The sequence below is a fragment of the Mesoplodon densirostris genome, chromosome 16 (assembly GCF_025265405.1).
Source record: "Mesoplodon densirostris isolate mMesDen1 chromosome 16, mMesDen1 primary haplotype, whole genome shotgun sequence".
Taxonomy (NCBI): domain Eukaryota; kingdom Metazoa; phylum Chordata; class Mammalia; order Artiodactyla; family Ziphiidae; genus Mesoplodon; species Mesoplodon densirostris.
In genome coordinates this window covers 49,483,676-49,489,675 of record NC_082676.1, presented here as the reverse complement: position 1 = coordinate 49,489,675, position 6,000 = coordinate 49,483,676, and the positions used below count along the sequence as shown (strand labels likewise).

General features: G+C 50.6%; 1 protein-coding gene across 1 annotated transcript in view; it reads left to right on the top strand.

The window, feature by feature from the left end:
* The first annotated feature begins 2,537 nt into the window (after positions 1–2,537).
* The window catches only part of SCNN1B (sodium channel epithelial 1 subunit beta), a 75,131-nt gene continuing 71,668 nt past the window's right edge, over positions 2,538–6,000 (top strand). The window contains exon 1 of the mRNA XM_060120401.1: positions 2,538–2,626. The gene's annotated coding sequence lies outside the window, so the exon portion shown is untranslated. The remainder of the gene's footprint in view (positions 2,627–6,000) is intronic.

Below are 6,000 nucleotides of genomic sequence, written 5' to 3'. Positions count from 1 at the left end.
CCCCGCATTGGAAATCATGACATAAAGAAAGACATATCATTTGTACAAAGCCGCCCACAGCAACACAGTCCCAGAGGAGATGCACCCAGTGATGTTCAACAACAGGGCCTGGCCAGGGAAGCAGGGTGTGAACCAAAAGGAAAACCCTCCAAAATAACATGCATTGGGTGGAACGATATGATATTGCCATTTTTGTAGGTCAATAATAGTCTAATCTCAACAATTTCAATGGTCACAATTGGATATACTAGGTTTATCAAACCTCGTGGTTTTTATACTAATGGTTTTCAAAGTGTGGTTTACAGACTTCTGGTGGAGGGGTTGTGGGGGGGAGTGGGAGTGTGTCCCAAAGATCCTTTCAAGAAAAACATGAAGTCAAAATTATTGTCATAATAATACTAAGATGTTACTTGCCTGGTCACCATGTTGACATTTGCACTGAGGAAAGCAATGGTTGACAAAAGCAATCGTGGGTAAAATTACATGAGGCTGGATTTCCTTTATTTATTTCCACTAAACAACATAATGCAACAGACTGAATTTAGAAGCAGATATATGAATCCACCTATCTTTTTTTTAAATTGAAGTATAGTTGATTTATGATATTGTGTTAGTTTCAGGTACACAGCAAAGTGATTTGGAGATATATATAGTTTTATGTGCTCTAAAAATTTAACTTGAAATAATTCATACTGTACAAATTAATCTGCAGCAGTGAAGCGCACAGGCTCTGGATTAAGACTGACTCTGGGTTCAAATCCCGACTCTGATGCTACCTAGTTGTGTGACCTTGGGCAAGTTACTCAACCTCCTGTGCCATAGTTTCCTCATCTGTATTACCCCAGGGGATTGCTGTGAGTTTTAATATAAGTGCCTAGAAACACCATCTGCCACAGAGTAAGCACTATAAACGTGTTTGCTCTCATTGTTATTTCAATTCTCCTGCTTTTTTCATTCATGATTTTGAAGTCTTTGAACATTCATATGCATAGGTGGAATATGTTCTTGTTCAGTGCTGTATAGTATTCGATCACATAAACATTCCACATTTTATTTTATTATTTTTCTAAATACTGACAGTGATGGGGTCTTTCTGCTTGTAGAGGTTCATAAATTTATAGTGGCAAAAAGCCTCTCGGATGACTAATTTTCTCCAGCAGGGCTCAGCCTCTGTGATAGACAGAATAACAGCCAAAGATGTCTAAGTCCTCATTCCTATAACCTGTTAATATGTTAATATGTTAAATTACAGGGCAAAGGGGAAGTAAGACTGCAGTTAGAATTAAGATTGGTGATCAGTTGACCTAGAAATGGAGAGACTATCCTGGATTATCCATCCAGGTAGAACAAATGTAATTACAAGAGTCCTTATAAGTGGAAGAGAGAGGCAGAAGGGAGAGAACCAGAGATGTGGTGTATACAAAAGACTTGGCCTGACATTGCTGGCCAAGAAATGCAGGCAGTATTTAGAAGCTGGAAAAGGCAAGGAAATAGATGCTCCCCTAGAGCCTTCAGAAGGAGGACAGTCGTACCACTTCTTGATTTTAGTGGTGTCATACTTCTGACCTCCAGAACTGTAAGATAATACATTTATGTGTATTAAGCTAGTTACATTTGTGGCCGCTTGTTACAGCCACAAGGGAAAAGGAATAGTCTCTAAATGGCAAGACAAAGACAGGCTGACATTTGGGGTTTGCCATGCACATGTGAAATGAAGATACTGAAATGATAGTCCTTGGAACTGATGAGAAGAGGGAAGGAAATGAGGATTAGAGAAGGGGGCCTGGCAGCATGCTGAGGCTGAAGCACAGGTGTAGTGGGTGTCACTGGGAGGAAGCCAAAGGTCCAAACAGATGGGGCCTTCAGGGGCTGACGAGGATCTGGGAGTGACCTTGGAGGATGTGGCTGAGGCCAAGGAAGGAGAAGGTCACTGAGAAACCAAAGGTGAGGGTGAGGGAATGCAGAGGTAGGGTGAGGGAATGCAGAGGTCGGGTGAGGGGCAGGGAAATCAGCTGCAGAAGCCTATTCCTATGCAAACTCCTTGAAGTTCTCACCTTGCCCAGAGGACAATCTGTGCCTGCGGGGGTGTGGATGTGATGGGCGTGGTCGTACAGGTGTGCGCGATGTGTCCATGTACACCGCGGGGCAGGATGGAGTGTTGCACGGGGCACGTATGTGCTGGGGGGGCGGGGTAGGGGACTGTGGGTACAGTGGTCTGTCTGGGGAACACGAGGATGACGGGGTCTGTGCGTACATATTGGTGCCACAGGTCCGGATGTGTAGAAGGAGAATGCGGGGTGTGTGCGCGAGGGGTCCGGGTGGGTGTGCCGGGCAGACGTGGATGCGGAAGCGGGCACGAGGGAGCGTGCGCGGCAGGAGCTTGTTTCGGGGGAGAGTGAGAAAGAGGGGCGGCGAGGAGCCGGGCGGGCGCGGTGGCCCGGGCCGTCGGCGCCGCCAAGCCCCGCCCGCCGCGCTTCCGGACTTTCCCGCCCCGCCGCCCGCTCCCTCCCAGTCCCTGTCCGCGCGCTCGCGGCGCCACCGTGACAGCTGCCCAGCCGCCGCCGCCGCCTCCTCCCGAGCGCCGCCGCCGCCACCCGCGCGCATCCCAAGCCGCCGCGGGAAGCAGGTACGACAGCGACGCCGGGCTCCGCGCCTTCCCCCGCCGCCCACCCCGCCATTTCCCACCTGAGGGCGCTCGGCGGCGGCGCCGGCGGCGCTGCGGGCACCCGGCCTCGGGCGCAGGGGGACCACCGCAGAGGATTGTGGGGAGTGGGGAAGCCCCAGGATGCGAGCCGAGGGACCGGGAGAGGGCGATGAGTGTCTGTCAGGGGCAGCAGAGAGGGCGGCAGCGTCCTCGGCCCCGAGGGGCGGGCTGAGGTGTCGTTCGGGAGGGCGACAGCAGCGACACCTGAGAGTGCGGGCTAGGCGCCGGAACGCAAGCCTTTTCTGGAATTAGGTCCTTCTTGGTGTCCCCATTTTACAGAGGAGAAAACTGAGGGTCAGAGGCTGGAGACGCCTCCCCGGGTTCCAGGGACAAGTTGCTGAGCCCAGATTTGAACCCAGGGAATCTGACCCCAGAGCCCACCCTAGCCTCCCCTGCCAGCCCGCCTCTGGGCAACGGGGGTTCATTCCCTGAGTTGTCCCCCTTGGGGCCACACTGGGAGGAGGCCAGATCCGGAGGCCCTGCTGTCTATCCCCCAGAGGGGCATATGTCGGAGATTTGGGGGTGCTAGGCAGGGGGTGGGGGCGGACAGCTGGGGCAGGACCTCTCCCTCCAGTGTGGAGGGAGAAACTGAGTCAGGGGGAGGTTTCCGGAGGAAGCAGCAGAGCTCCTCCATCCACAAGAGGCAGGACAGCTCCCACACCCCATCTCCACCAGGGAGTGAGGGCAGAACAGCCAAAGCGGCGGTTTGTCCCTGACAGCGGAGCCCTCAGAGAGTCCATGGGGGTCCTGTGTGAATTGTTCCCCAGGCTTAAGCCTCCCTGCGGCCTCCACGTGACATCCACCAGTGGCCCAACGTACCTGCCCACTGAACTGTGTGATGCCGTGAGGAGTACACAGATCCATTCTCCTTTGTCTGTAAAATTTCAACCCCTGACCTCCATGCCCCCGCAAAGGTAACTGCCTTCATAATTTGGTGAGTTCCTTCTAGGCCTTTCCTACACCCAGGCAGTCGTATACATGCGTACCCATAGGAGGTATGTAAACTGCAGAGTAATGTTGTGGGTGGATGTTTAATAGAAACGGTATAATCCATCCACATCATTCTGAAACTTGCCACCCCCCTCCACCCAGTTATCATTTCTTTGAAAGTTATCCAAGTTGCTGCATATAAATCTAGCTTATTTATTTTAACTGCTGCCTTGTTTTCCACCATGGATATGCCTACTGATGGGCAGTTAAGTTGTAAAAATTAGGGGACTGTTTCATATTTCAACCTCTGCTGTAAATTGACATCTCTGGGTTAAGATTTCTTTGTACTTTGTCCTAAACTAACTTCACAGGATCTGAATTTGGGGGACAAGGTCCCCTGTTCTCCATTGCACATGCATGTGCATGCACACATACACAAGGCATACACACATGCACAGGTGCACATACGCACATCTCTATGCTTCTGTCTGTGGACAAGTACAAACACTACACCCCACTATCTGCAGTTGCTGCTGAGCCCAAAGGCCTGGGGTTGAGCCAGGCCACAAGTTCTGCCTGTCCAGACCCCAGTGGGGAGAATTCCCATAAGGGACCATGTCCAGGAGTTCCCTCTAGACACTCTCAATGCCGTCCCTGCCATCTAGTAGGACACAGAAGGAGTTAGAAACCATGCCTGACAGACTGGAGTGTCCAGGGTCCTATCTGCGTACCACAAACTTTCCAGGTCTGGGCTGTACCGTGGGAGTGTGCTTGCCCTAGAACGTGGGCCAGAACCATCAAAAGTTTGGTGGAAGGCCTGATGACAGCTGGTTGAGGAAAAGCTAGAATCAGAGCTGTGTGCATCACAGTCCCAGCTCCACCTCTTCCTAGCTTGGGCAATAATTCCCTTCCACTCTCTGAGCCACAGTTTCGCATCTGTAACCCGGGGATGATGAAGATGGCAGCCTCCCAGAACTGTTGAGTGGATCAGCGGGATGACGGAACAAAACACTTAACTCATTGTCAGCACTTGGAAAGCAGGAAGTCTTATCTTGGACACAGGAGACCCGGGGATGGCCCCAAGGTTGAGGTGGTGCTCAGGGCCACCATTTGGGACCTCGTCCACATCCCAAGTGCAGGTCAGAGAATCTCAGTGCTGAGTGGGACTGGGATGAGAGCTCAGCTTGTGAGAGCCACGCCCACCTCACAGTGAGGTCCAGAAGTGCCATGGCACCTACAAAAGACCTACTGTGCGCCGAGCCCTGAGCTAAGATGCAGAAACAAACTGAGACGAGGTTCCCGCAAAGCAGACCTGTGTGCAGCTTTTGTGAGGTCCACACTCCTTTTTCAATTTTAGCTTACTCCCAAGATTTTAAAAGGTGGGATATGTCACATAAAACTTGATATTTCTGGATCCTCTTGAGAAAAGAGGATCAGAAAGGCTGACAGCTCCAGCCCTAACATTCGGCTGCCCCCTGGGATGGGGCAGGCGCCCTCCAGGGTAGCACAGTCCCCACCTGGCCCACCCCTCATTCATAAAGAGCAGCATAATATAAATGTTAATAACACAGACTCCACAGCCAGCTTCTGCATCCCAGCTCTGGCATGGATTAGTTGTATGGTCTAAAGCAAATTATTTAGCATTTTTGTGATTCGATTTCCTCATATGGAAAATAGGGATAATAAGTAGCACTTGCCTCAGAGGGCTATTTTAGGCATTAAATGAATCAACAAACCTCAGCCTCTTACAACAGTGCCTGGTGCATGGAAAACACTAAGTGCTGATGAAGCTGGTGATTGCTGGTGGTGGTATAAGTTGCCTGGTCCCTGTAACAGTGCAATTTGTATTCCAAATTGTACTCCATATAAGATGTTATGGGAACACAAGTGAAAGAGGAAAATGTTGTCCTCTTCCTGCTTTTCCAAGGGCAGGAAGAGGACAACATTTCAAGGAAAGTGACAAAAAGGAGGGGACTTCTAAGGTGGGTTTTGAAGGATGAATAGGAGTTTCTCTGGAGCAATAGCATGAGAAAGGCATTTCCACACAGAGGAAACAGCCTTTCCAAAGGCCTGGGAGCATGACCAGGTGAAGCAGGTTTAGGAAGTGACAGTAGTGCAGTGTGACTTCTGGTAAGGTATCTCAGAGTATAGGGAAAGGGAAGATGGATCTGGAGAGACAGAAAAGGACCTTGAGATCATGATGGGGCTTGCGGCAAGAAAGGAGATGTACATTTCTTGTGCCTTACAGATGCCCTTATAATCATCAGCCCTGTCATCCTCATAATGCCCCAAGAATCAGGTTTTTGGTCCCCACTTACTGATGAGTTAGAGGCTCAGGGATGGTAAGTCACTTGCTCAAGAGCTCA